Source organism: Schistocerca gregaria, chromosome 8 (genome assembly GCF_023897955.1).
Source record: "Schistocerca gregaria isolate iqSchGreg1 chromosome 8, iqSchGreg1.2, whole genome shotgun sequence".
Lineage (NCBI taxonomy): Eukaryota > Metazoa > Arthropoda > Insecta > Orthoptera > Acrididae > Schistocerca > Schistocerca gregaria.
The window spans coordinates 369318685-369332554 of NC_064927.1; the positions used below are offsets into that span (position 1 = coordinate 369318685).

General features: G+C 42.6%; 1 protein-coding gene across 1 annotated transcript in view; it reads left to right on the plus strand.

Annotated features, from left to right (window-relative positions):
* Positions 1-256: 256 nt before the first annotated feature.
* LOC126285194 (probable tubulin polyglutamylase TTLL2) overlaps positions 257-13870 on the plus strand; it is a 375795-nt gene continuing 362181 nt past the window's right edge. The window contains exon 1 of the mRNA XM_049984501.1: positions 257-373. The gene's annotated coding sequence lies outside the window, so the exon portion shown is untranslated. The remainder of the gene's footprint in view (positions 374-13870) is intronic.

Consider the following 13870-nt stretch of genomic DNA (forward strand, 5'->3'; position numbering starts at 1 on the left):
GCGAGGGATAACCAGACTCAGATATTAAAGTCAACGTCTAGTTGGACGACATTGCTTTGCGGAGTATCGTCAGAGAGCAGGTCGTATTTCTCCGTCGAGGCTGTGGTCCACAGTAGGTCGCTCCAACTTTGGGCTAGCGAGCGCCTCGTTGGGGATGGGGGTAGACGGATCGGTGCGGTCGCGGTGGTGGGGCGGCGGGGGCGGAGGCGGCGACAGCCACATAGCGCACGGGGGCGGCAGTCGGGCGCAGCACGCCGCCGCCGCCACACGACGCCGGCGTCGCGACGACACGAGCCTGCAACGCCGCCGGCGTCTCCCGCGGAAACCTCACAGTACGCCGCTGCTTTGCATAATCAACCTCCTCCGTTTGGAGGTAGAGCCTCATCTGCAGCACTACATAAAGACCAATCGTAACATTATAGCGATAACCCAAAGCGCTTCTGAATAAAAGCTTTCAAATTTGAACGTAAGAGCTTCACTTCTGTTCTTATAAGCAGCTTCAATGACCTGCAATGTGATGTCACACTTAAATGCTTTACGTATAGACAGTAATAAACAGTAATTCCTCTTCCCGACTTTGCATTTCTTTAATAAATTACGGTGCAAACAAAATATGTTCTAGATTATAGCTTTATCAGTTGGACGTTTGCAATTATTAAATATAGACTGAAATGATCAAAATCACAGTACCAGTTACTTTTTTGCATGAAACAAGAGTGTTTCAAGATTTTAGTCCGGTTGCCTGTTGTTATCTGCGCGTATGCCCGAATTTGACCTATGTGTGTATGTTTTGCTCTGTATTTTCTTGCAATTGTCCTCGTTAGCCGTAGGCCCTTGTGTGTTCTTCATTACACAGAAACTCACAAGCAAGCTCCATATCATTCAGAATACACACTGACCTGAAATTTTTGTGGATGGTGCTTGGAGTGTCTGTGTCTGTTCCGTAAAACATACTCAAGACACTTCAGGTGTGAAAGACAACTTCACAGGAATGCAGAACAATTGAAACGCACAAGTCATAAGAAAGCAAATGTAGATCCCAAAGCAATTGACAATAGACGTAAGTTCCGAAACCACGTAGTTATTCCCGAAAAAATCTATTTTATACTTTTTCGGCACTAGATTTTCTGGAGTAAATCTGTCGCTTGTCATTCAATTAATCCATTGTCAATTGCAGTTCGGAAGTGGTATGACATTCCACCTTTAAAGCGTCCACTGTGCGCAAACGTAGCGCTGTATTGCTCCTTGCACTGAACAAAGCAGCCTTGTGGTTAGCGTAGCACGCACTGTGTGTACACATATACCTTGCATGTAACAGCTGTTTGCTCTCTGTTCCCTTTGTGGTTCACTTTTCTTTTGTAATGTAGACAGGTGATATTACCATTATTTTATTATTGCTGCTACCATAAGTAAACAATGTTCCCTAGATAAAATATGATGTTAATTAAATGTTGTCCCTACTTTTTAAGTATTTGGTCCTTGCCAGTTCTCTGATAAATTTTTCGTACATGGAAGCAATAATTGGGTAATGAGATAATTCGACAGTTGGGATGTCTGGAATTCAGATCCATAATAATATCGCAGTCAAGATTCGATTTTCTTACAGACAAGCACATCATTGGTTTATAGTAGTATTGATAATATATTAGTATTCGATCTATTTCATTGTTCTATGCGCCAGAAACGTTATTTTGAATCGGCAAATTCACTTCGTTAATGGTGCTAAAGAACTTTTTAATTATTTTCTTATTTTCCATTTTTGCACATTGTGTTCCATCCAAAATAAATAATTCATTTCCTCTAATAAGGGAAAAACACTTGTGTAATTTTTTTATTTTTGCTTGCTACTACAATTATTTGCATTCCAAGATCTCAGTAGGGCAATAAATCTGCTACGATTAGTGACGTCATTAAATATATTCTAAGCTCAGATTGTTTCGGTAAATGGCTCAGAATTAAGTCATATACTCAGTTCGCCACTGCGTAACTCTGTGAGTTCAGAACAAACTTCTGCTTTTATTCTCTTAATGTCGTCTGTACGCGAAATGGGTCGTCCGTTCGGTGTAATCTACGTAGAAAAGTATTGCACCTCAGCTGCAGGGACTAGCATAGTCTGTCGTCTACGTGTCACTACTTCAATTATTTACGTTTTCTATTTACTGTTATGAAAGGTAACTTGCTCTAAACGTGGAAAAATCTAAGTTGATGCTGAAGAGTAAGAAAAACAATCCTATAGTTTTCGAATGCAGTATTAATGGGGTGACGGGGTGACGTCGATTAAATATCTAGGCGTAACACTGCAAAGGGACATAAAATGGAACGACCAAGGAAAAGCGGTTGTAGGGAAGGCAAATGTTCGGAGAGTTAAAGTAGGAAGGTATCGAAGTCATTCAGAGGCGTGTTGTTGCTGGTAGGTTGAATCTACACTTGAGTATCACGGAAATGCTTCGTGAACTCAGAAGTGAATCTCTGGAGGAAAGAAGACGTTCTCTTCGCGAAACGCTATTGAGAAAGTTCAGCGAACCGAAATTTGCGATGGACTTCAGTACGATTCTACTGCAACGAATATTCATTTCGCGAAAGGACTTCGAAGACATGGTAAATGAGATAATAGCTTGTAAAGAAGTATACATAGACATTTCGCTCTCACCATTTGCAATTTAACAGGAATGACTAGCAGAAGTATTACTTGTATGTACCATCAACCATGCTCCGTATGGTGTCTTGCGGAATATTTATGTACTGTAGATGTTGATATTCAAGCCGGTGGTGCCGCCGAACGAACGATCCATTTCCCGTACTTCGGAATTCGTACCTGTAACTGCGCAGGAAGCGGAAGGTAACACATTTGTATTCCAGAAAGTTCATTCGACAAGTTTGAAATTACAAATAGTTAATGGTTCAAATGTCTCTGAGCACTATGGGACTTAACATCTATGGTCATCAGTCCCCTAGAACTTAGAACTACTTAAACCTAACTAACCGAAGGACATCACACAACACCCAGTCATCACGAGGCAGAGAAACAAATAGTTAATGATGATGACATAGCACGCCTCATAGCAGTCGTTAGAAGCATTTTCTTTGATGTTTCGGCAGATATTTGCAACTTTCTTTTTGCATTGTTTAATTGGAGTGCTCTCAAGCAATACTCATGCGATATCCAGTGTAGACGGAAAACTTTAGCTTGTTTACCGTTATAAACAAAAAAATTTTAAAGTGGAATTTTACGTGTTCATTTGATAGGGCAGACCCATAGTAGACTAGTGTGGTATTTGTTTTATCGATATGTATTCAAAGAGCAGCAAATTACGAAGAATAACCAGTGCTCCACGAGCTACTGAGGTTAGCAGTCGCCGCTCAAGTACTCGTTATTATTTTTCGTGATTTATTGTCCCTGTTAATGAAAGTCTATAAAACGAATATCACACTAGACTACTGCGGGATTGCTGTATCCAGTGGGGTCGTAAAATCCCGCTTTAAAAATAATTTTCTTTGTAACGGGGAAAAGATCAAAACTTTTCGTCGACAACGGGCGTCGTATGAAAGACGTGACAAGCACCAGACGTATTTGTTTGACATGACTGCAGCTACACATTTCAAAAACGAAATTACATATATCTGCAGAAACACGAATAAAAACGCGACTGACGATTCTGGCGCAACAACAGTTATGGGACACCGCCTGATATTGTGTCGGACCTCATTTTATTGCCGGCCGTTGTGGCCGAGCGGTTCTAGGCGCTTCAGTCCGGAACCATGCTGCTGCTACGGTCGCAGGTTCGAATCCTGCCTCGGGCATGGATGTGTGTGGTGTCCTTAGGTTAGTTAGGTTTAAGTACTTCTAAGTCTAGGGGACTGGTGATCTCAAGATGTTAAGTCCCATAGTGCTCAGAGCCATTTGAACCATTTGAATCCTTTTGATCGGCGTGGTGAAGCAACCCGACGTGGCATGGATTCAACATGTCGTTGGAAGTCCCCAGCAGAAATATTGAGCCATGGTGGCTCTATAGTCGTCCGTATTGCAAAAGTGTCGTTGCTGCAGGCATTTTTGCACGAACAGACCTTTGGATTTAGTCCCATAAATATTTGACAGGATCCGTGTCTGGCGATGAGATTGGCTAGATCATTCGCTCGAAATATCCAGAATTTTCTTGAAATCAGTCGTGAACAGATGTGGCTCGGTGACATGGTGCATTATCATCCACAAAAATTCCATCCATGAATGGCTGCAAATCGTCTCCAAGTATTCGAACAATTTCCAGTCAATGGTCGGTTCACTTGGACCACAGGGCCCAGTCTGTTCCATGTAAGCACAGCCCACACCAGTATGGAGCCACCACCAGCTTGCACAGTAACTTTTTGACAACTTGGGTCCATGGCTTCGTGGGGTCTGCGCCGCACTCGAGCCCTACCATCAGGTCTTACCAGCTGAAATTGGGACTCATCTGACCACTTCACGGTTTTCCAATCGTCTGGGGTCCAACAGATACGGTCAGGAGCCCAGGAGAGGCGCTGCAGACGATGTGCTGTTGGCAAAGGCATTCGAGTCGGTGGTCTGCTGCCATAGCCCATTAACGCCAAATTTCGCCACACTGTCCTAACGGATACGTTCGTTGTACGTCCCACATTGATTTAAGCGGTTATTTAATGCAGTGCTGCTTGTCTGTCAGCACTGACAATTCTACGTAAATGCCACTGCTCTCAGTCGTTAAGTGAAGGCCGTCGGCGACTGCGTTGTTCGCGGTGAGAGGTACTGCCTGAAATTTACTATTCTCGGTATATTCCTTACACTGTAGATCTCGGAATATTGGATTCCGTAACGACTTCCGAAAAGGAATGTCTGTCTCTGCAGAAGTCTTCGGGCTGGTAGTGTTGTGTGTTCAATTAGCACCAGCACCAGCTGCCAGTCCGCGTTCAAAGTGCGTTAATTCCCGTCGTGCGGCCATAGACAGGTCGGAAACCTTTTCGCGTGAATCACCTGACATACAAATGACAGCTCAGCTATGCACCGCCCTTTTATGCCTGTTGTACACGATATTAGCGCCAGCTGTAAGCGTGCACATCGCTATCCCATGACTTTTGTGCCTCGTGTGTCTTTCTTTTCTGTGGAGCGCATGGTGATCTGACTGGACTTGGAGCAGACCAGTCCAGCAAATGCTTTTTGGACGAAATCAGCGCTCGCTCATAAAGAAAAGGTTGAATTCTAAATAGTTACCCCAATGCAAGAAGCATTTTCAGATCATATACAGATGTGCACGAGGGGCTAGGTGTAGGGGCAGTTCCACCTTACTATAGCGTTACCTGTGGTAGACGTGTATTATATGTTTGATTAGCAGCGAGCATTAGAAGAAAAGGAGAAGTCACGGAAATGCAGAAAGTTCAGATGTTTCCTGAAAGTTTTTTTATTCACATGTAAGTACCTATTCAAACAGCTACACAGCGCTACACATACTATCCTTTTTGTCAAATTTGGCGCTAGTTGGACACACAACACTATCGACTCTTAAGATTTCCAGTTGCTACTAAGTTCTGCAGATAGAGAACGAAGCAGTACAGAGCTCAAGAAAAGTTCGGCAGGTAATATACATTTCATTCACAAGGAAATACCTTAGTTTCTTTTCCATCAAACAAAACTACTATCATGAACCAAAATGACTGGTAACAGCTCTAGACTATCACACTACCCTCACTGAATTCAGCTCTCGTAACAATGCACTGAGATAAAAAGCGATCACTAGGCATTCAAAAAAGCCACAAGCATCTGTTTAGATGCCATACACCGTAATTTATTATTCCATTAAGGCCTCTTCGACAGCGTTGTTTGTGACACAGCAAGCATTGTGTTATCAGTGGCACACGCGCATTAAAAAGGCGTCCTATCGAATCTCAACCTATAGCTCTCACTTCCTAACTGAATTTAGAAGATTGGTTCACAATTGGTTCGTAGCATACAGTATACTTCAGCGTTCGCCTATCGTTATGATTTTTTTATCCTACGAGAGCAGTGGCGTGGTTTAGGACTTTCTTGACGTTTCAATAGTACAGTAACTCAGCTAACAGAAGAAATCTATGTGATGAAATGGCTCAGTTTATGAACCTGTACAGCCATGACTTACCAAACTCGCTTCTCGCTGTTGACTGATTCTGACAGAAAACATGTGGTGTTGACACATTGCGTCTTCTGTTGTTTCCCCGACGATGGTACAAAATTTCAGTGATAGTAGAAATGTCGACAAATGTTTCAATCTGAGGTAGGGAACAGTGGTCTGAAAACATTTGCCTGGAAATGTGGGAACAACAAACATGTGGTGGGATAATTTTGTTTGTGGAATACGAGAAACTACGGATTGTTGTTTGGACAATTTAATACGCTGATTTGTACAAAATGTAGTCACAATATCACGGACGCAAATGATCGGACAATAGGTGCAGTCGATTCTTGACAATTCGAACCTTGATAACTCAAATTTCTCGTTAAATCGAAGTAATTGTCCTGCATCTTGAAAAAAATCTCGATAAATAAAAGAAGATCGTCTGCATTTTGGTATATTTGATAATTCGAAGCGATTATCATCACATGCCGCCAACAGACACAATGTATGTACATTTACATCCATACTCTGCAAACCATTGTGAAGACGATTATCCAGTGGTGGGGGCGGAACAGTTGTCGTGATCACCAGTCATTTTATTCATAAAATACACAAGACGGTGCAGATCTGCAGAAGCTCCAGTGGCCGCAAGTTTCAGATTCAAGCCAAGGAAACGGTTGTGTGGAGGAATACCAATCCTTCCCGCGGTAAGAAAATTAGTGCCACCCTCAAGACTGCCAACCTGCACGTGGGCAGACCAGAGGCATGTCCGCTCCGAGTTAAGTTGGCTGTAGGAACCTTTTGCTCACTAAAGATGCTGGTTCTGAGGTAACAAAACTGCCTAGAAGCGTCCAGAGTTCGTTGCAGTTGTCGGCAGGCTTTACGTTGCGTCCAGCAATAGCATAGTAGTCGCCTGCATGATAACGATACAAGTGTACCGTTCCACCACCTTGGAAGCTAACACGCACAGTATCGTTCGACTTCCGCCAAGCCGTTAGTGGTAGAAAGCTCGTAGAACATCCATTCTTGATTAAACTGCAAATACGCGATTAGCTACTCGGGGAATTAGCTTCACAGTATCTGCAACGCCAGAATGGAAATCTTTGTCGCGTTGCCTTTGGCTACGTGCCCGCAAGATGTACCTACTCATGGCTCAGTATCTTCGTTTGTAATACGAAACCTGGAGAATCATCTCTAATTTATTGCATCAGTGCCCTCTCTGGGGTCTGGATTACTTAACATCATTTCTCTTTTGCTTTATGTCTTCTCATGTACTTCTAACTTGGGCCACTAGCAAGCCTATTGATCTCCTGTCTAGTCCGAATTTGTCGACTAGCAAATTCCCATCTTTTTGTAACGAGACAGCCTTGCCTTTCTAGATGTTTTCAAAAATGGTTCAAATGGCTTTGAGCACTGTGGGACTTAACATCTGAGGTAATTAGTCCCATAGAACTGAGTACTACTTAAACCTAACTAACCTAAGGACATCACACACATTCATGCCCGAGGCAGGATTTGAACCTGCGACCGCAGCAGTCGCGCGGTTCCGGACTAAAGAGCCTAGAACCGATCGGCCACCGCGGCCGGCCTAGATGTTTTCAAGAAGATATCCGGTCTTACTTGAGATGCCGCACTGCTACCGGTCTGTAGTGCCCTCTGTCCCCTTCACTGATCGATTAATTAGAATCAAATTCCCTTCAGTACGAGAAGAAGGCCGACGTCACCACGGTCGAGGGAACAGAAGGCTATCAGGTGAGGTCATTTGAGTCTGACAGTAGGGAAGACGGCAACAGGCAGAACACACTGCTTTCACAAACCCTACGAAGCCAACAATCTACAACAGTGACGGGTGAAACGCCCAATGCCAGCGTTACTTGTAAGATGGAGTAGGACACTCGAAATCTGGCCGCAAAAAATTCATACGTCTTGCACATTCAGTACACAAAAACATCCGAATGTCACACGAAGTAATGGCCGCTATCGACAGGGGATCTCAAGTTGATTCCGTATTTCTAGATTTCCGGAAAGCTTTTGACACCGTTCCTCATAAGCGACTTCTAATCAAGCTGCGGAGCTATGGGGTATCGTCTCAGTTGTGCGACTGGATTCGTGATTTCCTGTCAGGAAGGTCGCAGTTCGTAGTAACAGACGGCAAATCATCGAGTAAAACTGAAGTGATATCAGGTGTTCCCCAGGGAAGCGTCCTGGGACCTCTACTGTTCCTGATCTATATAAATGACCTGGGTGACAATCTGAGCAGTTCTCTTAGACTGTTCGCAGATGATGCTGTAATTTACCGTCTAGTAAGGTCATCCGAAGACCAGTATCAGTTGCAAAGCGATTTAGAAAAGATTGCTGTATGGTGTGTCAGGTGGCAGTTGACGCTAAATAACGAAAAGTGTGAGATGATCCACATGAGTTCCAAAAGAAATCCGTTGGAATTCGATTACTCGATAAATAGTACAATTCTCAAGGCTGTCAATTCAACTAAGTACCTGGGTGTTAAAATTACGAACAACTTCGGTTGGAAGGACCACATAGATAATATTGTGGGGAAGGCGAGCCAAAGGTTGCGTTTCATTGGCAGGACACTTAGTAGTGCAACAAGTCCACTAAAGAGACTGCTTACACTACACTCGTTCGTCCTCTGTTAGAATATTGCTGCGCGGTGTGGGATCCTTACCAGGTGGGATTGACGGAGGACATCGAAAGGGTGCAAAAAAGGGCAGCTCGTTTTGTATTATCACGTTATAGGGCAGATATGATACACGAGTTGGGATGGAAGTCATTACAGCATAGACGTTTTTCGTCGCGGCGAGACCTTTTTACGAAATTTCAGTCACCAACTTTCTCTTCCGAATGCGAAAATATTTTTTTGAGCCCAACCTACATAGGTAGGAATGATCATCAGAATAAAATAAGAGAAATCAGAGCTCGAACAGAAAGGTTTAGGTGTTCGTTTTTCCCGCTCGCTGTTCGGGAGTGGAATAGTAGAGAGATAGTATGATTGTGGTTCGATGAACCCTCTGCCAAGCACTTAAATGTGAATTGCAGAGTAGTCATGTAGATGTAGATGTAGTGACACACGCAAATACTATTCAGCTCGCTGCGTACCATATGCAGTGTAAACAAATTTAAAAAATCGGGAGATAAATATTTTATTGTTCGTCTTCACGACGAAAAATTTAGAGACCCCCAGCTACAGATAAGGTAATGTGCTAGATTAACTGCGCGGCCTACAGTTGTAAGCGTTGTCATTTTTGAACTCTTACAAGCTGATTGGTGTAGTTAAGTATGCATTGAAATATCAAAGAATCTCAATTTGAGCAATAACAAAGATGTTTGAGGCGTATTTTACTCTTTGGTCTTTATACTGGAAGCCCGAAGCACATCTAAAGACGTGCCAAAGTGTGGGGTGTGATCAGTCTATCAGTTCGTAGCAAACAATGAGAAGGTTGTAATTTTTCGATCGTGAGCTGGATCTCTCTTACGCGCGGTAGTTATATCGTTGTCTTTATGAATACAATCGTGATTAATGTTTGAAAAATATATAGTTTTAGGAAGGAGCATTAATGATTAATGTTTGAAAAACATGTAATTTTAGGCAGGATCATCCCATTCTCGATATTGCGTGTTTCTGAGTTCTGTCATCGGTACACATTCACTATGTTCCAAGTTCGTGTGAAAGTCTTTAAGTTTCGCGACCACCCAAAGTCTCTGGCGCTACTGCCGATGAATTTTGATGTATACGGCTTCCAAACATGGCTCAAAATTGTTGTTGTGAGTGTTGCTTGTTCGAGGTCCCTTTTAACATCGTAGTATCGAGTTTCGGAAAACAGACATTGTAGCACGCACCAAAACGATACTGGCACGTATACGGAACGAAGGTGCCGACATCGTTACCGGTTCTAAAATTTTAAAATAGTAAGTACCAACTGATCGATGTCTTTGAGTTGCGATGTCAAACCCGTGGAAAAACAAATGCAACGTAGTGTCGTTATTGTTTGGTTATACGACTGCCGAGCAGTCACTGGAAACTGTCACATTGATTAAACATCTGTGAGTATACGAGTATGTACTGAGTGGTACAAAGCGGAGGGACCACGTAAGACTTATCAGAGGAGAGGCGTATGGCAGACACATTCACTGAGGAAAACCTTACGAAATGTAGCCCTCCCACGAATGAGGTAGCTTACAAACCCGCATTCGGCCGATACTTCGTTATTGCTCTTCCCTCTAGGCCAGAGGTGCCCAAGATTTCGGGTCGTGGGCTGTGCCTTGGGACGAGTGGAATAGCGCGCAGCCTGGCGGGCACGTTTGTTGCACCGCCACGCACGCCGTCTGAGCGCGAGGAGGGAGAAACTGCAAATGCGCCGCATTTCAATGGCAGTGGAGTCACACTACGTACGACTTGGTTTTATGTTCCATATTTCTCAACAACATAGATAAAAAATAAAATAAACTTTCTGTATTATTTATTTTTGGCGCACTGGAGACATATAATTTTTCTCTGGTAGAACCTGTCGGCATATGGACAGTTGCATATAATCTCACAGATTTTCGCACTCAGGTCGTCGCGTAATCGAGGCTTATTTAGTTTCATTATCGGAAAAACGTCTTTCACACACATATGTTGCTCAAATTTTGTAGCACTTTTGCAGTCTTGTTATGCACACACAGAAACTCTGCCCAAGGAAAGCAATGTACAAGTCTTCGATAATATTAACGTTAAAGTGATTTGTCCCTAAAACGGAAACTGCCTTGAAGATCAGTCACTTACACGTCTGCATGCACTGCGGTGCTTTCAACTGAAATGGCAAACCGTCTCTAAAACGGCTCGAAAACATCTGTAAGATTGGCAGTCTCCTCAAAAAGTTCAGAAAATTATCCTCGTGATTCTTTAACGGCCACAATGAGTTCTTCAAACCTCGCATTTTCCTTAAAACCCTTCAGCTTAGGGAACTTTACTATGTTTGTCAGAATGTGTCTCTTTTACACCGCGATTTTCTGTTTAAATCAATCCGGTACTACTAACATTACTACCTCGAACACAACGGTAAGGAGAGATGGTTGGTTGGTTGATTTGGCGGAGGGGACCAAATAGCGAGATCATTGGTACCGGCAGATTTGGGAAGAAAGCCGGCCGTACCCTTTCAAAGGAACCAATACGACATTTGCATGAAGCGATTTAGGGAAATGACAGGATGGCCGGACGCGGGTTTGAACCGTCGCCTTCCCGAATGTGAGTCCAGTGTGCTATCCACTGCGCGACCTCGCTCGGTGAATCCCCATCAAATAAAAAATAGCCTGTTTCGGCCCTTGCAGTGTCTTAGTGTGGGCAATGTGCAGTCGAAAAAAAAAATGGTTCAAATGGCTCTGAGCACTATGGGACATAACAGCTATAGTCATCAGTCCCCCCTTTTCTTTATCTCATTTTGTCCGCTTCTGTTCGTTGCGTCTGTTCGGGGCGGAAGTCGAAAGACATCCGTTTAAGTTCGTTGATGATCGATTAAATCAGTTTTCTTATTACAGAGGGTGCGTACCCCTCTGACCGAACACACTGAGCTACCGCGCCGGCATCCCCTAGACCTTAGAACTACTTAAACCTAACTAACCTCAGGACATCACACAACACCCAGTCATCACGAGGCAGTGAAAATCCCTGACCCTGCTGGGAAAAGAGCCCGGGAACCCGGGCGAGGGAAGCGAGAATGCTACCGCACGACCAAGAGCTGCGGACATGTGCAGTAAACTCTCTCAAAATGGAAAGTCTGGAATGAATTACGGATGTTCTAGTTGAAACGTCCCCTTGGTAAAATTATACATGACTGTGCTTAAACTGACATACAATATTTTTTAGCGCAACGCAATCTGAATTTCCAAAATCCCTACAAAAGAATGGCCCAGACTAACATTAACCTATACCTTTCACAAATCACTTACCTCACCAAAAATCTTCGTTACCCTAACTACTGCAATACAGCGAGCGCCACTACTGCCAACTAAATAAAAGATTCAAACTACAGAAGGCACTAACTACTGATGGGCATAGTTAGCAAATGAAAGATTTTAATAGAGAGCAAACAATGTATTTACCTTAATAGTCATAATATATATATCAGTTCATGACATCCATTCTTACAAATTTCAAAACTCCGCCATCTCTCTCCCCACATCCACCACTGCTGGCGGCTCACCTCCAACTGCGCAACGCTACGCTCTATTAACAGCCAACTTCCCAACGCTACAATGGCGAGTATTACAACAATGCCAACCAGCCACAGACTGCACACAGCACAGCCACTGATCTTCATACAGAGCGCTACGTGGCGTTACCAATAAAAAAACCTAAACAGCCTACTTACATAGCCCCCATGCTCCCCACAAAAATTTTACAAATTGTTTTGGGCAGTGGCCAATACAGATTTGAAAATTTTTTTCATAATTACAATAACAAAGATATCAAATGCACACAATTGATACAATGCTGGTCAAAAGGAAAAATTTTCTCACAGTCCATAAAGACAGTCGTGATCATTCATCACAGTAAAATTGCAGATTTCTTTTTTTCTCAAAGTCTGAGCAGTAAAAGAAAATGCACATGGATGTAGTGGATTTCCATGCAGTCTTGAAGAAGTAGTGTTTTCCTTCCAACGGAAAGACAGTGCTGACTCTTGACATGCAAACAGTTGAAGATCCACAACAGAGCAAACCCACAGTAGAGTCATTCGAAGTTGAAGAATATTGGTAGGTAGGTCATCACAGAGCAGACCCACTGTATTTCTGGTAGAGATTATGTTATTGGTGGGCCACCAGAGGTGCAGACCCACTGCAGTCCTTGTAGAAATAATGGTACTGGTGGGCCATCAAAGGTGCAGACCCACTGTAGTACTTGTAGAGATGGCCAGCAGTCATCTGTTGCAACTGTGCAGGTGCACAATCACCATTGAAGAGTCTTGCAGCCAATATCGCAAGTCCTTGAACCACCACTTGTGCACTCACAAAGTTTTTTTTTATATTGTCCTTAGAACCAGCAATGCTGTTAACCAGTCCCTTGCTGAATTAGTAACACACGTGTAAATACAATCAGTCCCTACTCCTCACATATTGTCCATATACTACGACCAACAGAAACGTGTGCAGTGAAATGTAACTTACAAGTTACTTAATTTGATGAACTGGTGTCAATTACAGTTTTATAACATAAGAATACAATAACAAAGGTACAAAATACATTATTAAAGAACATAACAATACAGATAAATTTGGAGTAGTACAGGCTTTACATAAGAATAGAAATAAACAGATACATCAGTGTTCCAGGAATTATGACATAGGTGAATATATAAAATAATGAGAATAGTTTTCGAAACATTAATTTCACACATGAGCATTAAAACAGAACAGAATAAATAATGCCTAAACATCTTTACAAAGAAAATAACATAGTATTTGAAAAATTCTACAACATAAATCTTATTAGCTAAACACATAAAGACAGGAAAAAGACAAATACACAAGGATATATAAACACATAGCAGAATAAACACACGAGGAAAGGACAGGGTTTGTTTTCAGTGTAACATTTGGTACTGCAGTCCAACCCAAAACTTCATTCCATAGATCTTTCGTCTTATTTCAACATTTGCTCTAGCCAAAAAAAAAAAAAAAAAAAATCCTATCCAAGCCCGCTTTCTGTATTCTGTTCACATCCTCTTTCAAAAATAGTTTTTCTCCACTGTACACTACTTTTTTGGCCAAACCATTTTCTTATA